We start from the raw sequence: 19,500 nt of genomic DNA, 5'->3' as shown, positions 1-19,500 counted from the left end.
AAAAAGGAAGTGAGGGATTTGTCAAGGCAGCTAAAGAGACTCCCTCAGCCCAGTAATGGATTTGATCTCTAAGATAAAATAGCTGGCTTCTAGCTTCATGCAGTTTCCCAGAGTTGCTCTGTGTCTGCAGAGCAAAGGAGCAAGAGAACCCCACCCCTTTCTCTAGTGAAAGAGCAGTTTTGATGTGCACTTCATGCCCTGCGTGATCTTTGCCAGAACAGTGAAACCAGGGTACAGCGGGAGGAGACCACTAACAGAGAAAGCAGTTTTGTGCAGGGGACTGTGAGCTCTGCTGCTGCTTAGGGCAGGCTGTATGTGTGAGTGGGACACAGATCATCGCTCCTAGCAAAGGCATGTTACTTGCTGGCAGCAGGCGAGTGGGGGGTCAGGAGCACGAAGAGGTGTCTTTCCCCTCTGATACTGACATGCAGGAGCTTTGGGTCTGCCAGCTGTTCTGAGCTGTAGCTCCTCTCTGGAAAGTCACTGCCAGTTTTTTCTTGCTGCCAGCTTCCTGTAGGAGCCAGCATGTGGCTAAGATAGCTTTGCTGCCCCTTGAAGACCTCTTGAACTGAATATTCTTCTCATAGCAGGGCCTGAGGGTGTATGTGCTATGCACCAAGCCAAAGAGGCAGTGAGGAGTGAGGTGAAACCAAGGGTAATCAAGGATATATGTGAGAGGAGGTTGTAATACAGGGATGTCTTAGGTGGGCTTCTCTGCCTTTAGCAAAAGACTTGGAGACTTCCATGTGCCCCTGCTGAGCAAGAGCCTCATGGTAGAGCTCTACTGCTTGGAGCACCTCAATAGCTGTGCCCTGCGAGTCCTAAGAAATGTCTTGCTGAGGTGCGGGGGATGGGCACTGCTGACCAGCCCTCAGGCTTCTATTCTTCCTGCCACACTCGACAACTGCTGATTCAGGCTGTCTGGGCTAGTCCTGGACACTGGAATTCCTAGATTTCATTCATCCCTGTTTCTGGTGAAGGCTTGCTCCCTGAGTCTTTGTGAAAAACATCCTCTTCACTTCTGCCTACCCCGCCCCAAAGCACAGTGTCTTGGTGATGGGTTGGGAGATCCAAAGATACCTGCAAAGTGTCTGGAGTTCCTCATGTGGAAGGTACTAGAGAGAGCACCTTCTCTCCAGCTCTTTGTGAGAGACCTGAGTTGCACTTGCTGCCGAGACACACCGTGACGCAAGAAGGGGAGCTGGAGAAGCACCACTGAATACGCCCAAAGGGGTCTGCTTCCCTGGGATGGGATAGACTTCACAGCAGTAAAGAAGCCTTTTGTAGTGTACTATCTGGGATTGACACAGCATGGGGAGCACCCAGCAAGGTCTCCTTGCAGAAATCAAGGTGCGCTGTGGTGCGCTGAGGAGGAGTCAATCTTCAGCTGTCCCTTCCTGAGTGGTGAATCCAGGGAGTGCGCTGGCAAGGGAGGTCTGCCTGCCTCTCAGCTCGGTGGCTATGGTCAGGGTGGGCAGAGGCCCTGTTCACTCCCCTGTTCCTCTTGGGACCAAAGCTGGGTGTAAGGATGCTTGTCTTTCGTAATGCCAGGCCATCTGTCCAGGACAGCCCTGCAGGGCCTCTTTTTACTCAAGGCTGATGGAGCAGCTTGTGTCTTATGTTGCCAGCGGGCTGTAAAGGGGTTCTGGTGTGAAGAACCACCAAACCAGGAGATTTTGCTGTTGGGCCAGCTCTCTATTCCTATCCCCTGTCCCAAAAGCCTGAGTGTCTCTAGTGGTAGTGTTTTATTGTACAAGTCTCCTTGGAGCCAAGCTGAGGGCTGCTGGAACATGTTGGAGTTTCTTGGGTGTCTGTTAGCGCCCTGTGAGTTTGCATGGGACTTGTGTCACATCTGTGCGAAAGGCCTCTGTTTCGAAAGGCTCCTGCACTGGCCACTGGAATGGACTGAAATCACCGCTGTGTCGCTCGGTCCTCCTGCTCCTCCCCATGTGCCTACCTGTTGTCTCTTGCTTCATATACAGATACAGGCTGTTTTCGGCAGAGGCTTTTTATTTGCTCCACGTTTGTACAGCGCAGCATATCAGTGTCTTGATTTATGACTGAGCCCACCATGTGCTGCTGCAAGGCCTGTTATTAGTCGGAGGGTAACCTGTGATCCAAGGAAGTGCTAGCATGACGTGAAGCAGTGGAGATGGCCACAGGAAGGAGATGATGGCCCCAGAATAAGTTTCTTCTCATCCCACGCAAGCTGATGTTATGTCTTGGGGCATGAAAGCTTCGCATCCTTTAGCGTTTCCAGCCATTTTTGTGGGTTGTGTGTGTCCCATGAACTGCACAGTTGAATCCTGCAAGAACTTTGTGTCCTGTGATACCTGGAGGCAGTGAGTTATGTTATTTAATGCTGTGTTGCCCAAAACCCTTCTCCTTGGACGATGATTGTATTTGTTGTTGTTTAGTTTCCGTCTCAATTTCTTGGCTTTTTTAATTAAGTGCATGTAACGAGAACCTGATTGACCTTGTACTGTCCATTTTTGTGTTCTGTGCCTCTCTCAGTATAGGGACAGTCCAGGTGTATAACCTTGTTGTTCTTCTGGTATACCCTGCCACCAACCTTTGGAACTCAGACAATGAGAGTTGATGTTTCATTTGACAGGGGCTGCATCAAGGATTTAAGGAATGGTATCTTGTCACTCACCCTTGCCCTCTGTGCAGCCAAGCCACCCTTGTGTTTTGGGCCGAGCTGTCCATTAAACAGCCAGATATGTACTGAAGATTGCATCTGCTCTGTGGGCTCTGCAGCATGGCTGGAGGTTGCCTCAGTCCGAGGATGACCCCAGGGAGCAAGCTTTCAGTAGCCCTGTCCATTCACACATTTAGTGCAAGTTCTGAATTTTGAGGAATTATGAGATCTGGCATAATGTGTTGATGTTTTTCAGGGTGCCCTGCAAATGGGCAGGTGTGACAGCAGCCCGTGAGCGAAAGAGGGTGTGAATTGAATAATAGAAGTTTGCTGCCGTTAGAGAATTTGCCAAGCGTCATCTGGGTTGGCTTCCTGCTGTTCTTGCCGCAGTATCCTAGCTTCAAATCTCTGTGCATTTTGCTTCAATGGCCAGTTCACAGGGGATCAGAGCCACTCAGTTACAGCTGCTGGGCTGTATGTGGAGTCTCTGATGTGCCTAGCTGCACTGACAGGCAAGTGGTGAGGGCCAGTAGCGACATCTGTGCTTCAGATACATCTGTCTGCCCTTTTTTTTTTTTGCAGTTTTGGGAGGTAGTGATGGTCAAGAACGCTTCCTTCCTTTCACTGCAGGTGTGCTGTGGCCAGGCTACCTCGAGAGGCAGAAAGCCCTCACTTGGAAGTCACACAGCCCACTTAAAGGATACGGTCCTGCCTTCTGCAGGATTAGTGGGGAGCAGCACAACACATTGTGAGAATGTGACATTTTGACGCAATTTGTGAGACAGGTCTGTAACTTGTTATGCAAACACACTGTTATCAAGTCCTTTTGAGTTGTGTGTGGTTTGTTGTTGTGGTTATATATTAAAGGTAGAAAATGGACCAAATCCCTTTCCAGGAATTCTGGAAGCATTAGCAAAGCTCACCAAACAGGTTATTAGAAAGAACCCAAAATGTCTAACCCCCAAACTGAGGCCCAGAGGTACTTGGCTTGCCCTTTGTTTCAAACATGCATTTACAAGTAACTTGCAGCTGTACCAGGTGCCCCCAAGATAAGTTGCTAGTGTCTGCAGTGCCTTGCAACCTGACAAGCTTTGACTGAGACTAATAAAAAAAAAAAAAGGTAATACTTTTATGAAAATCATTCTTCCTATGGAAGTATACTTATTCTGGTGCCAAATTCAGCCACATATCCAGTCAAGCATGAGGAGGGGCAGAGACCTTCATCTGAGGAGCACAAAGAGGCAGATACCAGCTGTGCTCCTCAGTTGGCAAGTGGTCATGAGGGATTCATGGAGTGGGAAGCTAGAACCTCTAAAACATCTAAGCAAGAGTGCTGTGCAGCAAGTAAGACCAATAGCATTTTAGTAACAGCAGCAATGCTAATAATGTCCAAATGTGCAGTCTGTGTGCAGCATAACTGTGGCTACTGGATTAAACAACAATCTAACCGAACGTTCAGAAGGAAATACCTATGATAATTTCTGTCAAAGTTTAAATGATTAATTAACAGTATGAAAGGTGTGATACATCCTCTCAGTACATTCAGAGTAAGTTTTGACAAATAGAGGACAAAGCTGACTGCATCTACCACTTTTTTTTTTCCTTCTTTTTTTTTGGGGGGGGGGCAGGGATGATGAATGCAGAACAAACGACTTTTCTCTTTCCGCTCCTGTCTAGTTTCTTTGTCTTGCAAGTGTCCAAGGGGTAAGACAGTCTCTTGTTACGGATTTGTAGAGCATCTCACACAACGCAGTCTTGAATGGTAAAAGAAAATTATTCCTAATAAGAAACTGCCTGCACAGAACTCCATGCCTTTTTTTCCAGTTGTCTGTTTCCTGAAAACAGCACACAGACCAGTTTATGGGTTCATGACTCTCCACAGTATAGGCTGGCACCCATGCTCGGTGCAGCATTTCTTCCGCATGTTGCAGCAGGAAATATTTTAGTGCTCACTATTACACACTGAAATCCATCCCAGCAGGAGAGGCTAGGGGGGTGCTTCAGAGAAGGGAGACAAGAAATTTGTGAGAGAGGGTTTGAAATAGGTGGGAAAGAGAGAGAGAGGGCTGTTTCCATTTGGCAGGAGCTGTGGTGGAGAAATAATCTTCCACCAGCTAGAACGTTATGGTGGGAAAGGGCAAAGGGAGCATAGAGGATTGAATGACCCCCTTTGTATTCTCAAGCATGGATAAGGAAAAATGTGGACGTAACTGGCTGACATCAACTGTCAGAACAAACTCCAAGCTGAGGTGTGTGAGGTGAGTAGAGAGAGGGGCTAGGTCCTGAATGGGCAGCTCTGACAAGATTGAGGCGATGTGGAGGATGCTGATGAGAATGCTTTTGCATCACAGAAATTTTGCATGCTTAGGAAGCTAGGGAAATGTGGGAAATAGAAGAAGTCAAGTAGGGCTTGGAACAACAGCCACAAGCTCAGTCAGACAGAGAAGCAATTACAGATGATTCCCTAGTAGGACAATTGAACAGTCACATAGGGTGGCCATGCTTGTGCTTGTTGTGTGACAAGCAAAAGATCTCACTTACCTGCTGTTCACTCATGAGCTCTATCAGGGTGGAACTTAAGTCCAAGCTTACGATCCCTGAGGTGGAAAATCCAGACACCTCTGTCAGAATTATGCAATAAGCTTATGAGAAACTGGGGTGAGAAATTGCTGCTGGAGTGCTGCCAAGGAGAAGCCACTGGGGCTATTCTCTCTGCTTGCCTACCATCCTTTCCAAGGGCTGTCACTAAGCAGCAGCCTTCAGCTTGCGCTGGGTTTAGAGGGGCTGCAGAGAAGAGAGTGATGGACAGAAGGAGGGCAAAGAAATTCAGCAGACCTGGGCTGCAGGTGTCTCAGAACATTCCCTAGGACAACTGGACTTTCAGCATCATTGTGCGCTCCTCCCATGGATGTCTGGTCTGGTACAGCTGCTGGATTGGGCTACATGGATTCTTGCATTCAGTGGCAGTAGATCCTGCCAAAGATGTGATGGGGCTGTCAGCTTCCCAGGGCTTCAGTGGCTGCTGGGAGCTGTGTTGGTATCCAACCTGCAGGCTGGAGGTCATCAGCAAGAGATAGGACCATGCCAACTGCAGAGTCTCAGAGTACAAAGCTACTTTGTCTTGTTTTTCTGCCTGTTCCTAGAGCAACACCTCCAGCTGCAACTTCTGTTGTCTCCCACTGCAAGTTTCATCAGTTCCATCAGCCAAAACTCTGCTTTTCCTTGCATTGCAAGAGCAATGACTATCCAGGCACCTTCCCTGAGAAGTTAATCAGCTTGTGGTGTGGCACAGCATTGAAGGTGGCACCTTTAGGACCACGTGAGATCAGCACTAGGTGAGGACACTGTATGCCTCAGCCAGGCAGCAGCTCTTTGTAGCCAGAATTGGGTGTCTGGACTCCAGTATTCTCTGTCTGAAGCATTTTTTCTGCAAAAGAATTGCTATCTTCTGCCTGAAACGTGGTGCTGCTGTGCAGTGGCAGGGAGAAGGAGCATGGGATATCAGGACAGACAAAGCCTTTGAGACTCAAGGAAGCCCTGCTTTTACCACTCTGAATGTAACCAGAGGGACAGTGTAGACAAAGAATTAAACTGTGTGACTAGGAATGGGCTCAATCATTAGCTATCTAGCTGTTACAGTAGGCTTTCAAAAGGATTTTGCAAATCAAAGGGCCATCTTAAATTTTTCTGTGGGTTGTGTGTGTGCTAGGTTTAAAGCAGCAGTGCAGTGTTGAATCTTTTCTGCTGTAAATGTCCAATGTGTGAAGCTGGGAAGGTGTTTTGTATACACAGCTGCTGCCAAATTGGGGCAAAGCATGAGCTCCTTTACAGGTGATCTGGTGCACTGAGGGAAGGAGCAATCATGGAGGATTTGCACCCCACCTCTGCCCAATATGCCTATGTGGAACTGCTTTGTGTGCCTACAAGGTAACTGTGACCCTCCAAGCTCTGTCAAGGTTGTTGGGGAAGCAATTCCCATCAGGATTTGGGGAGGATTACGTCAGCTGGCTGCACTGTCAGGAGATTCAGACCTCTGATTCATAGAAGCTTAATAAATATTTAGTGCTCGCTTTAGGCTGGGTTGGGAAGTAGAGGGGCTGTGTGTGATGATGACTTCCTCTGATGCTGTTTGTCTGACCTGCCAGTGGAGTCCTATACAAATGGAAATGCTGTCAGGATTAAAAAAAAAAAGCATCAGTGCTATGCCGTATCGTACTGCTTTGCTGTCTGAGGTCTATAAGGGGGCATTTTTCACATAACCCACTAAGGTTTCGACTCCTATCTCTCTCCATGTCTCTCTGGTACAGCGTCAGCAGGAAGAAGAAGCTGTTTCAAACTTACCTTTGACTAAACTCTGTCCAATTTCACTCACCACTGCTCACAATCACCCTCTAGCATTTTTCTATTAGGTTGCAATGCAGTGTGCACTGGTTATAATGGGAGCATCTGTGCTTTGCATTAAGTATAGGGGAGGGAAGGCAGAGGACAGTGCACAGCATATTTTTGGGCAGGAAGGAAAACGGCAGTTCAGAAATTATAGTGATCTCGGTGTTCCTTCACAGTGGGGAGGTTATAGGAGTTTCTGACTGAACATGGTTTGTTGCAATGGGCACAGACCAAGAGCTCTCTCAAATGGCCCAATTAGAAAAATCAGAAGATTTACCTGGCAGCAGTTCCTCTCTGGTGTTTACCTTTTTATTCTTTCACTGTCTGCCTTGCCCTCTGCAGGATATGGTGCCAAGACAGCCTAGAATCTGAGATAATGTGAGCTAATATATAATGAACCATGTTTGACTTGGGATGTCCATCCCTTTCCCAGCAAATAGTTGTCCACAAATACTAAAGTCAGTTTTAAGCGAAGAACAGCTTGTACAGTACTCAGCTAGCGAGGCATTTTAGAGCCTGTGTCCGTGTCCTTCCCTGACATTTCCAGGCAGGAGAGAAATGCAGCGCCATGATGGGAGGGGGAGCAGCTGTCGGGTGGAACACGAGCAGAATACAGGCATTGGGATGTGAGGGATGTCAGGTCAGAGCAGACCCTGCTGCTGCAAGGACTCGCTGATGGGGGAGGAGGCATGGAGGGGAAGCTGGTGCCACTCTGCACTGCTGCTCTGCAGGCTCTTAAATTATTCAGATGATAATGGCATCTGTATGTGCTTGGTGAGCCCACCAGTTATCAACATACTGGAATGAGGTGAGCAACGTTTGAAACCTTGTAGCATTCAGAAATCTGTTCCAGGAGCAAGTTCTTTCAAACTGTGCCCTGTCCTCAGCATCTGGTCCCTTGACTGAGATGCCTGTCCAGGCAGGGCACCTGCTGTGTGCAGGGAGTGAGCCCTCTCCAGAGCAAGTGCCTTCAGGAGGGCAGGAGGCAAAGGACAGTGCCCTTTGTGAAAGTCCTGTGCTTGGTATAGTCTGTGAGGCTCAGTTTGTTCACAGTAGAAAACCTCCTGTAGTGTGCTGAAGCTGAGGTACAGCAAGCTAGATCTGAGCTCAAAGGAAAGCTGCTTTACAGGGTGCTAAAATTAGAAGTTTAGTCTGAATTATGCTAATTTGTTTTAATTGTCTAAGTATGTCAAGGTTCTTCAGAAATATACCCTCTCTGTGCTGGTCTGGAAAGGTGCGGCATCACTGGGGGAGTGATGGAAGGATGGGCCAAAGATTGCAGAGATTTCTGGGTTCCCTGCCCTACTTCTATCTCTCTAGGAGCTCTCAAAATGCCATGAGGGTAGATTCTGAAAACAACAGCCCTGAATTGGATAGACCAGCCTTGTTATGATCTTAGATGAGTAGAGGGCAGCCTCCTGCATGCAGGGAAGTTCCTGGCACTTTCTCTGTATAAGGGAACTGCTCAGTATGGCAGAACCGTCTGAAAATTCACATTTCCTTTCACAGCTGAACTATGTAATGTTTTGAGCCACAGTTCTGCAAACAGCAGCAAAATTCAAGCTCCCTTCCTATTTGCAAACCAGATTTTGCTGACTGGATGAAACATTCCACCAGAGCCATACATTTCTGTGTAGGGGCTGCAAATGTAGGGGACGATGTTAAATCTATGGCTTCAAAATGTTGCAGCCTCAGTGAAAAATCTACAGCAGAAACAAAGCAGCAGGTATTCACCGAAGTGTCTTGGGAGGCGGAGGGAGAGAATGCAGCAGCAGGAGAGCATTTAGAAAACAGACGAGGTTTCTATATTTATACAGAGATGAGGAAAGAAGGGGAGATGTGCGTGCGCGCATTTGTATGTGTGCGTGTGTGTCCAGGTCACTGAGAAGACGTCTGTTTAAGCAGAAAGGTACTGCAACAAGATAACATGGAGAAATGAAGGCTATGGTCCTTCCCTGCACTGTGGTGATAGGCCTTTTCAGGGCTTGTAGGGTGCATTCATGTGCATATTGGACCTTTTAAATGGGAAATGCAGAGAACAGAGTGCTGAAACCCTTTGCAGAGTATAAACTATGTTAGATTTTTAACTAATCTGTTGATCTCTGCAAAGGAATAATAAATATTGTCACCTTTTTACAGTGTCATTTGTCCAGAAAACTAAGGCTTCTAGATACTCTGCAGGAAATGCATAGTATTCAGAATCCATTTAGTTCTGTCATGACGCCCTGTCTGGAATGGGGAGCACTGTGTCTTTCCCAGCACTCGCTGATTACAGCACAAAGTGAAGAATAAGATAAATGCTATGAGAAGGTACTGTTTTAGTGGGTGAGACAGACAGGTGTGGGGTGAGATAAGGACAGTTTTGGCTTAACAGTGTACTTTGCGATTTGCACAGAGCATCTCTGAACACTGGAAAGATGCTGCCCCTTTCTGTGGATGCCCCCGGGAGTACTGTGTAGATATCCGACTGCTGGCCATGAGCAGCAAAGACACTGACCTATCAGTGCAACTGCTCCATCTAGATCTCGTTCCATTTCCACTCGCATGTCATCTGGTGCTTTCGTGGACCTTGAGGCAGTACAGATGCCTGGCATCCTAATGCATTGGATGGGATGTACTCTGAGGGCCTGTCATCTATTTTAAGGGACATACTGGGAAGGAGAAGAGGGCAGTGCCTGTGCTGTCACCTCACAGGGACTAAGCTGTCTGCTCAGCTCTGTGATTGACTGAACCAGCCTGTGGTCACCCAGGGTCTCAGAGCCTTGCCTTGGGTGAGTGTTGTGGGAAATGCTGTACTAGCATTTGGCCCTTCCATCTCCAAACACGCTGCTATTATAAGCTATTTCAGCAGCTTGCTTGCCCTCCTCTGTCCCCAGCTGCAAGCACTGCCTCTCAGGCCTGAGAGCTGTGTCCTAGGAAGCATACATTGCTCTGCTTGGAGAAACTTCTGATGAGCAGTAGGTGCTAGTTTCTTCCATAGCCCAGCTTTAAGTTGTCATTTACACTTTAGCTGTTGTGAATGGCACTCGGAGACCTTGGAATCTCTTGTGCAAATGTGGAGGGTCCTGGGAAATTTTATAAGGCATGTACCATCAACCTGCTAGCTCGTCTCTTCTAGCAGCCTTCTAGGTAAAGTGCTGGTGAGGTTCTTGTGGTGAGGCTGTCCTGCTGTTCCCTGGAGTATGCCTTGGCTGTGCTGCTGGAGGTACTATAGTCTGGTCTGCTGTGTGCCTGGTCTCTTTGACGTAGGACTTCGCAAAGAAACTCTTGTGGTGGTGCTTTGGATGGACATTGAACGTGACTGGCTTCGCTGTTGGAGCTGGAGAGTCCAAAACAAGCCAGCCTCTTTCACTCCATTGTTCTCTATAATCTTCTAAAAACAAAGTTCAACAGGTGTTATCAGCATGTGGAAAGACTCAGAAACTACCAGCCTTTTTAACACCTCATATTAGTTGGCCGGGAGAGGCAAAATCTTAACATGCAATGCATCAAAATTGAAAATATATTGCAGCACAAGGTAAATTCTTACAAGTCAGTTGTCCCTCTTTTTGCAGGTGTCATGCAAGCTGTACTGATGGAGCAGAGAAATGGCTGTTTTGGGCTGTACCTTGCTTCCACTGGATAGCTGAATAGTCAGAGCTTTAGGCACAGATGAGATGGCAACCAAGCTCTTTCTTCCGTCCTTCTGAATGGGGAGGGGAGAGGGTTAAAGGGATCTTCCTTTGGTCTGCCTGGGAATCAGCTGTATTCTGTTGATGACTGAAGTGCCAGCTTTTACTGTGTGCTGTAATCATATGCACACTTCTTCCTTTTCTAAGTTCTTACTCTGCTATTTGACTCAATAATGTTTTACTGTAAATTATTTCCATGGATTTGGTTATAGGAGTAAATTGTGCATTCTTAAAAGATGCTGAATTTCAGTAGTCCGGTGTCCTTGACTTGCAAATCTCTGCATGGAGTTTCTCTTGGTTTGGGGTGTTTATTGTTCTTTTCTTTCCCTCCTCCATTTGCCTTGTGGTGGATGAAAGCACTCAAGCTGACAGGTGGGCATGGAGAGTGGGGTGGTGGTGTGCTAGAGAGTTCTCAGAAAGGGAAACCTGACCTAATTGGCTTTTGATGTTGGGCTTGCTTTTACTGCAGTGGGGAGTGTTATGGTTCTGCTTCCCATATTTAATGCTGAAACAGAAGGTATATCTGTGGGACACTGTCTTTGGCATGGGGGTATTTCAGCTCTAGGAGATGCCTGCATGGGGTCTGTATCTGGCCTGCAGGCTATAATTTTCTAAGCTTTTTCATTCATCAGCTCTTTTCCTGGCAGAATAATCTCAGCTCACAGTTGACAGTAGCTTTGGTCCAAGCAAGAACTGCTCAGCGGAGCATGACGTGGCAGCTCTTTTTACGTGCAGCTTGGACGTGCGACCACACTGATGCATAGCAATGTGCTCCTGTTAAAGAGGAACATGATGGTCAGCAGGCTGATCCCCTTTCTGTGAGTGCTAGGAAGAATGCTTCCTGTCAAGCCTGCTGTGAGATGGCTGCGGAGCTGAGATTGCAGTAAGAGGAGCTGCAGCATCACCGGACAAAAGTATAAAATATCTGCTGCCCATCAGTACTGTGTCAGCAACACTCCTTCTCAAAACTTGTGAACTCATCCCCGCCAATGGTGAGATACGCCTCTCGGACCTGCCAGAGGAGTTCTCCAAGGCCAGCAGCAGCCAAATAAGGCAAGATCACCTTCTCTCTGTCCAAAATGTGAGGCAGCAACATGTGAGCATCCAAAATGTGAGGCCAAGTGCAACATCCTGCACCTGGGTCAGGGCAACCCCAAGCACAGATACATGCTGGGCGGTGAGTGAATCGAGAACAGCCCTGTGGAAAAGGACTTGGGTGTGCTGGTGGATGAAAAGCTGAATATGAGCCGGCAGTGTTTGCTCACAGCCCAGAATCACAATTGCAATCACATCCTGGGCTGCGACAAACGCAGCGTGGGCAGCAGGTCGAGGAAGGGGATTCTGCCTCTCTACTCTGGTGAGAGCCCACCTGCAGCACTGTGTCCAGCTCTGGGGCCCTGAGTGTAAGACAGATGTGGACCTGTTGGAGCAAGTCCAGAGGAGGCCACGAAGGTGATCGGGGGCTGGAGCACCTCCCCTGTGAGGACAGGCTGAGAGAGCTGGGATTGTTCAGCCTGGAGAAGAGAAGGCTCCAGGGAGACCTTATAGCAGCCTTCCAGTACTGAAAGGGGCTACAGGAAAAGTGGGGAGGGACTCTTTACCAGGGAGTGTAGTGATAGGATGAGGGGTAACTGTTTCAAACTGGAAGAGGGGAGGTTTGCATTAGATACTAGGAGGAAATTCTTCACTGTGAGGGCGGTGAGGCCCTGGCACAGGTTGCCCAGAGAAGTTGTGGATGCCCCCTCCCTGGCAGTGTTCAAGGCCAGGTTGGATGGGCCTTTGAGCAACCTGGTCTGGTGGAGGGTGTTCCTGCCCATGGCAGGGGGTTGTAACCAGGTGATGTTTAAGGTCCTTTCCAACCCGAACCATGCTATGATTCATTGTCTTCTGACGATTCAGCAGGTATCAGCCACACCTCCCTATGGGGCCTCTCAACACACTGCGCAGCACCACCATCAGTAGCAGCAGAGGGGTCACATGAGGGATGTCTTTCCTGCCTTTCTTGTATGGCCACAGACACTGTGGGTAGATTTGGGCAGAGGAGCTGGCATCTTTCACTAATTCACGTTGGTTTAGTTGTGCTTTAGAGCTAAGAATAGTGTGAGGACACTTGGAACAAGCTGATCCAGAGGCTTTGCTCACAGCTGTAATAGTGAAGCAACTTTCTCATGAAGCTTGGAGATAAGGTCTATTCACTGGGAAGGGGCATTGCATATTGGGAGTTTTAGTCTGAACAGACTTCATCTCTGCAGAAGTGGTGTGTTTTGTCCATTTTGCTGGAAGTAAATGCAGCATTGCACACAGAGGAGCAGTGGAGGGTGCCCAGTAACAAATTATGAACCTGTCGTTTGTTCTTGACAGAATCTATTGTAACTTACTGGGAGAAAAAAAAAAAAAAAAGAGCTCAGCAGAGGAGGAAGCTTCAGAGTTTCCTTTATTGTTCTTGTGAGATTTTTGGAAAAAAAAAAAAACAAAGTAACATGCTTTTTGTCCTCTTTCTGCAGCTGCAGCCACTGCTGTCAGCTCCCCACCTGCAAGCTGTCTGCTATTTACTGCCGAGCTTTGCCAGCAGGTTACTGGGGTAATGTTAGGCTTGTTTAATGATGAGAAGTGCCTGGAAAATATGCATGTATCATTTTTATGTTCAAATTGACAGGCACATGGCATGCCAGTGATGTGATTGGGAGCTGCCAGGAAACAACAGAGATTCAAGGAATCTCTTTGGGTGCCCAACCATGAAAACAAGGACCTAATTTTGGCTATGTTTTCAAAGACCAGCATGAACAAACGTGCTGTTTGGAGGATGTTGTGCCTCTGAAGAGGCACTAAGGGCTGCAAAGAGGTAGGAGAACAGACTACAATGGTGGAGGCTTCCAGCCAGTCCACATTCCAAAACATGGTCAGCATGTAATGCAGCAAAGCAGCTGTAATGAAACCAGTGTCCTCTCATGCCTCTGCCACAGTGGGCATCCTGGCCAAAATATGTTTCTGAACCTCTGCCTGCTGGCAGGTGAAAATGGCTCTTCTTTTCTTTTGAAAAGAACTTGAGGAAGCCAAAAGAGGAAATAATTAATAGGATTTTCTTTACTGTTTAATTCCACTCACAGGCATGCACAGCCAGAGTACTCACTGTAAAGCAGGTACTTGGATTCCCCCTATAGTGCAAGAAGTTAAAAGGAGGAAATCTAAAGTGTTTAGGTTGAACTGCCTGTGTGAGCCTGGTATCCAGCATCCTCTGTAGTTGCTGTCAAAGATCCCGCGATGCCTTTCCCAAGAAAGTGTGTGTGTATATGCATGTGTATGCACACGTGTGTGGATTGACTCCTCTGTTCAGCCAAAATCTTTCTCAGATAATTGCGTTCTGCTTCCTCCAAGTCCCTTGTTTCTCCAGTTCCTGGAGTTCTCTGTAGCATTTCTGTGGTCTGCTGAAGGGTGCCTCCTCTTACTCTGGGCATGGGAACACTAGTTTAGCAAAAGGGTGAATGAACACAGGGGAACCTTTGCAATTGTGGAGTAGACTGAGTCTTGAAATGAAAAGTGGTGGAAATGGCACAGTGCAAGACATAGATGTTCTCTCTGTAGGAGACCACTTCAGGTTTCTGTGTTTCATCTTGTAAAGCAAATTCTGTCAAAAGGCTAGCATAAAACCCCCTCAGATGTTTCAAATCTACCTCTGTGCCCTTACATTTCAGAGATTTTTGGATTGTACTGAACCACTCTGTCCTAGTAGCTCAGTAAGGGTGCGTGGTATGTGGGGGTCAGTGTCTAGCATTTCCTGGCACTGACAGCATTGGTTTTTTTGCAAAGCCTCAGGGAATCCTGGTGCTAAATGCTACAAGAATATTCATCTTTGAAGGTAAGCAATTGTGCAGGCTTGGAGGTGTCCTTGCAATGCAGGGGATCTCTGTGAGCTGCTGGAGAGGGATCAAACAGCCTGCTCTTCCTGTGGTTTGCACAGCCTGTTTGTCATTTGGAATTCTTGCTCCTACTCCACCTGTGATGCAGTGGGAGATGGGGACAGTGTTGTGCTGCATGTTATGTGGACCTGCTGTCTTCTCTGCAGCCTGTAACAGCCCTTCCCAATTCCCCATTAACTGCTCCGTGGCTAGCACGCTTGTGGCGCTCAGCTCCCAGCGCTTGCTGCTGGCACTGATAAACTGGAGTAACAGCATCTAATTTTTGAATCATTGGAGGGGCGGGGGGGATTTTTTATTAATAACCCAAATTGCCCCGTGAAACAGCAGCTTGTGTGATGTTAAATATTAAACTCCACTAAGTGGGCGAGCCAGAGCACAGAAACAACAGCATGCTGGTAATGACTTGGTGTGGCAGGAGACTGCAGCGGTGCCTGCTAGTGTGCATTAATCCTTGCTCCTTGGAGAGCCTTCCATCTTCAGGGCAGTCAGGTGCTCTGCCACGCAGCTCCCCAGCTCCTGAATGGCATTTTGCATGCTTTAAACAGATCAGCACATCAAAGGCTGGCGGATCCTCTCTCTGGCGTTGCCATGGCAGCAGCAGCTGAGAGGATTTGGATGTTTCTGGGATGGGGTTGTGTTGCTGGGTGTGTTGGGGCAGAGCAGGGCTGCTCTCCGCACTCCGGCGCCCAGTGTCATCGTGGACACGGACACGAGCATGCCTGGTGCTGCCAGCGGCACGTGGACCTCTTGCTGGGTGATGGGACGGTCTGCCCCAGTTTAGGGTGCTGTGATGCAGACCTCTGCATCTGAACCGCTCACCTCAGCTCCCTCTAGTCCGGGAGAGAAGCAGGGAGTCCTTCCCATGCTGCACTGCACATGGAAGTAGGTCAGCTAAATTATACCCTCAGAAATGCTTGTTTCTTTCCACTGGCTCTCAAGGGAGCCAAGACAGCAAGCCCTGCTTCAAGTGTTGACTCTGTCCGTGCCTGACACTGTTACAGTGAGCCTCCCCTTGGGATGTCTGTCTCAGATGCCTCTTCTGTCCCCTACAGATCCACACACACTGGATACAGTCTTGTTTTAGTCAAACTCCCGAAATGCAGAAATGAAACTACATTTAGGAAGGAGGCATTGCTTTATTCAATAGTATGCAGAATCAGACACTCAGGGAAAGTTCCCAATTTGAGTGCAAAGCTAAACGCAAAACTTAGCGTATTTATGTACTAGAATTTTCATATCTTGATTACGTGCCACACCCATCATGACTTGTCATACTCAACTCCACCTTTCTACCCTATTTGCATATTGCTAGTGTTGCAAAACTATACTCTGCATGCACGGGGGTCTTGGGTGGTCATCGGTGGTCATTTGGGTAAGCGCCCCCTACTCATTCTGAGACAAAGTTCACTTCAGGGTACGGCTGGAGCTGTTCTTGCAGAAATGCTTTGCCAGCCTTCAGACATCCTTGGCTGTTCAGTTAGCTCAAGTCCTTGGAGCTGTTATCTCAAGATAAGAAGCATTCTGTGCATCCTCCACTGCAAGTCCTGGTGGTTGTTATTTTGTTTTTACAGAAAGTTTCACCCTTGATCCCAGGTATGGTATATAAAGCTAAAAAGTACGAAAGAGTTACTACAAAATATTTACATAAGGCAATGTCCAAACACTCTCAGTGTCAGGTACAGTGGATTTGCAGGAGTGAACATAAAGCTGAGCTTTGAATACTGTGAAAGTATGACATTGGTCTGGCTGGGCAGCATGCTATAGCAGCAGGATCAACGAGGCTGCTGTGTTTCCTTGGCAAAATGCCCCATCCTCCTTATTGTGTGGTCTGAAATTGCCCCTGGGAATTCAGTGCTGGTTTGTGAGCATTTCTCTTCTGGGTGATCCTGGCATCTCCTGCCAGTGTCTGCTGAGGGGACAGGCACATTGTATGCACATAGCAAATGTCCTTTGGGGATGTGTTGGTGGGCATCAGGAACAGCTGGGTGGTTTGATGAAGGAAAGCGGGTAATTTTGAGCACACTGCATGCATGTTCCTTGTGCTGCCACAGCATAGACAACCAACCATCAGTCTTCTGGCCACTGCAGACTAGAGGAGATGGTGAAGTGGTAGTAATATGCTGTACCATGGTTTGTAGTGAGCGTGGCAAACTGTCAAGTTTCTGTGCAATCACCTGAATTGCTTACAAACTCATCTGCAACCAAAGGTGCTTTCTGTTTTCATTGCCTCCATGTATGCAGTATTAACTTCTCTGCTTCCCCAAGGCTAGGCTAGACTCCCTAATGGGGCTGGGAATCCAGTGCTTCTGCAGGCAGGGGCATTCCAACAGATGTATTTATTTTCTATGTAATATCTCTGAAATTATACTCTTGAAGTGGAAGGTGTCCCTGCCCATGGCAGGGGGTTTGGAACTAGATGATCTTTAAGGTCGCTTCCAACCCAGATCATTCTATGATTCTGTGATGAGTGCAAAAAAAGTCCACTCCTGTTGCCCATCTCTGAGAATCAGGTAAAGTTCCTGTCTCCAGAAGGCTTCTGTAGCACTAGCTGTGGCCTATAAAATGGGCTTGTCTTTGGGCATAATTGACCTTTTTCAATAGCAGTTTCCTGCAGAAGGTCTAACTGAGGATCTGGGGTATGTCTGGTCTGTGTGTGCGGGGGTCCGCTTTCAGGTGCTTCTTATTGCAGCATGTCACAGTATTTTCCCAGACTTTATTTACATTGTCTCAGTTCTGACCTATGCCTGCAGGTGCAAGACAGAGGAGCCGGGGTGCACATCAGAGAAGGCAGTCAAAAGGATGTTGTTGACAGGAGTGGAGCAAAGGCCTGAAACTCATTATAATAAATTCAATTTTCTCTTTGTGCATTTACCTTGAAGTAACTCTGAGCTGATTTTGCTGCCAGGCTGCAGGAGACCTGCAGGAGAACAAAACCCTATTTGTTTTGTAGCATGGATTCAGAGGAGCACTTTGGGGTTCTCCGCCGCTGGCTGGGTGGTAACTTGCCAGTGCCTGTTCCCTAAACTCTGCCTGTTCCTGCTCTGCAATGCAGAATTGGATGCTGGACTGAAAGCAAGAACTGTCATCCACTGCTGACATGCACAAGTTTTCCACAGTTTAGGTCAGGGCAAGTTGATCCACGAAGCACTGCTCTTTGGTCCCATTTTTGCTCCCTTTCACTTCCATCTGTGCTTTAGTTCCCTGTCTCTAAAATCATAGAATCATGGAATCACAGAATGGTTTGGGTTGCAAGAAACCTTTAAAAATCACCTAGTCCAGCCCTCCCTCCATGGCTAGGGATATCTTTCACTAGATCAGGTTGCTCAAAGCCCTGTCCATGCTGACCTTGAACACTTCTAACGATGAGGCATCCACAACTTCTCTGGGCAAAAGGGGGTAGCCAAGTGACTATGTTCAGTCTGTACTACTCTACTAGCTCAGGAGTAGATGTAAGAGAGTGTGGCTTTCAGCCAGGGTTACAAGCTGATGCCAGGCCAGTGGGTTTCAGCACATTCTGGAAGGATGGGCAAAGCACAGGGACTGGCTCCTGCCAGCCCTGAGAGCAGCCTGCTCCCCCTTGCTGTGCTGACAACATCTCACAACTGGGGGGAGCAGTGAAGGGGAATGAACAGATGTCTCCAGGCTGCCTCCTGTGTTGCTGCTGTGTCCTTGCTGCTATCCCGCATCCTCCTGGGTAGGCAAGCCTAGTGCTTGCTGGAGCAGTTGGTAGGGCCTCAGTACAGCAGTACTGATACTCTGGGAAGCTGGCTCAGCCTCTGTAGATGCTGAATTAGTCTCACTGAGTGTCTCAGCTGGAGGAAATTTCAAGCAAGCGCAACTCCGAGAGCCAAGCCTGCTGTCCTGAACTCCCCACAGCAAGGGGACTTCAGGACACGTCCTGGTCTGTCTGATGCATGACCTCTCTGCAACAAACTGCAAAAGGTCTGAATCCTGCCTGGAGTAGCAAGGGGGGATGGGGACAAAGGCAGTGTGCCCAGAAATCTGAAAGCTTGTTCCCAACTCTGTGTGTATACTTTTATAGGCATGTTAGGCTGCAGGGCAAGTGTGAACAGCAAGCAAGCAGGCTGCCTTGGGAAAGGCCACAGAGGGGCTAGATTTGCAGAGGCCTGTTTGATTCCTTGGTTAAGAAGGGTTATGTGACTTTGTGCGTGGTGCCTAAGTATGCATATCATTGGTATTCTTCTGTCTTTTCTCATTGTTGTACCTTTCTCTGAACTTGACCTGTGGCCTCTTTTGAAGGCCAGATACGCAGTCCTTGTACATGAGGTCCTTGCTATGTCAGGCCCACAGCATCCACCCCTTGAGACTGTTCAGGGCACCCTTTCCTGGCAATGGTGATCCCATATCTTTTCCTCTGAAGTAAAACACAGAATTTCTTCTCTGTTTCGTGTTGCTGTCTGGGCTGAGCCTGCAAATGGCCTCGCTATCCTGCTGATGAGTTCAAAAGGATTTGCTTGATGTTGCAGGAAAAAAGGCTGCTGTTCCAGGAGCCGAGAGCTTGTTTTCCAGCATTTGGATGACATTTGAAGAACAGAACAGTAAATCGTCTGCTAAGCAAGTTATGGGAAGCGTATCCTCTATTTTCTTTGGCCATAGTGCAGTGTCCTAAATGCCCCACACTATGGAGCTGCATTTTTAGAGTACATGTTGGGGGGGGAATGGTGGGGGCTGGGTTAGGGAAACAGTGGTAAGAGAAACTCTCTGGGAGCTCTGTGGCTTCTAAACAAGAGTTGCCTAAGTGAGGCTCATAGGGTAAGTTTATCGGAGAGATTTAAGAAAAGCCCTCTGTGGCATGGGGGTGTTAGCTAGCAATGGTGTAGGTACTTAAGCACTGCAGCACAGAGGTCCAGCTTCCTGGTGTAGC

General features: G+C 47.9%; 1 protein-coding gene across 1 annotated transcript in view; it reads left to right on the top strand.

Annotated features, from left to right (window-relative positions):
• Positions 1-19,500, top strand: part of ANK1 (ankyrin 1) — a 69,443-nt gene that overhangs the window by 389 nt on the left and 49,554 nt on the right. The window lies entirely within an intron of this gene.

This window comes from Leptosomus discolor, chromosome 23 (assembly GCF_034619465.1).
Source record: "Leptosomus discolor isolate bLepDis1 chromosome 23, bLepDis1.hap2, whole genome shotgun sequence".
Classification (NCBI taxonomy): Eukaryota; Metazoa; Chordata; class Aves; order Leptosomiformes; family Leptosomidae; genus Leptosomus; species Leptosomus discolor.
The sequence above is the reverse complement of the archived record's forward strand: the minus strand, read 5'-3'. Positions and strand labels throughout refer to the sequence as shown.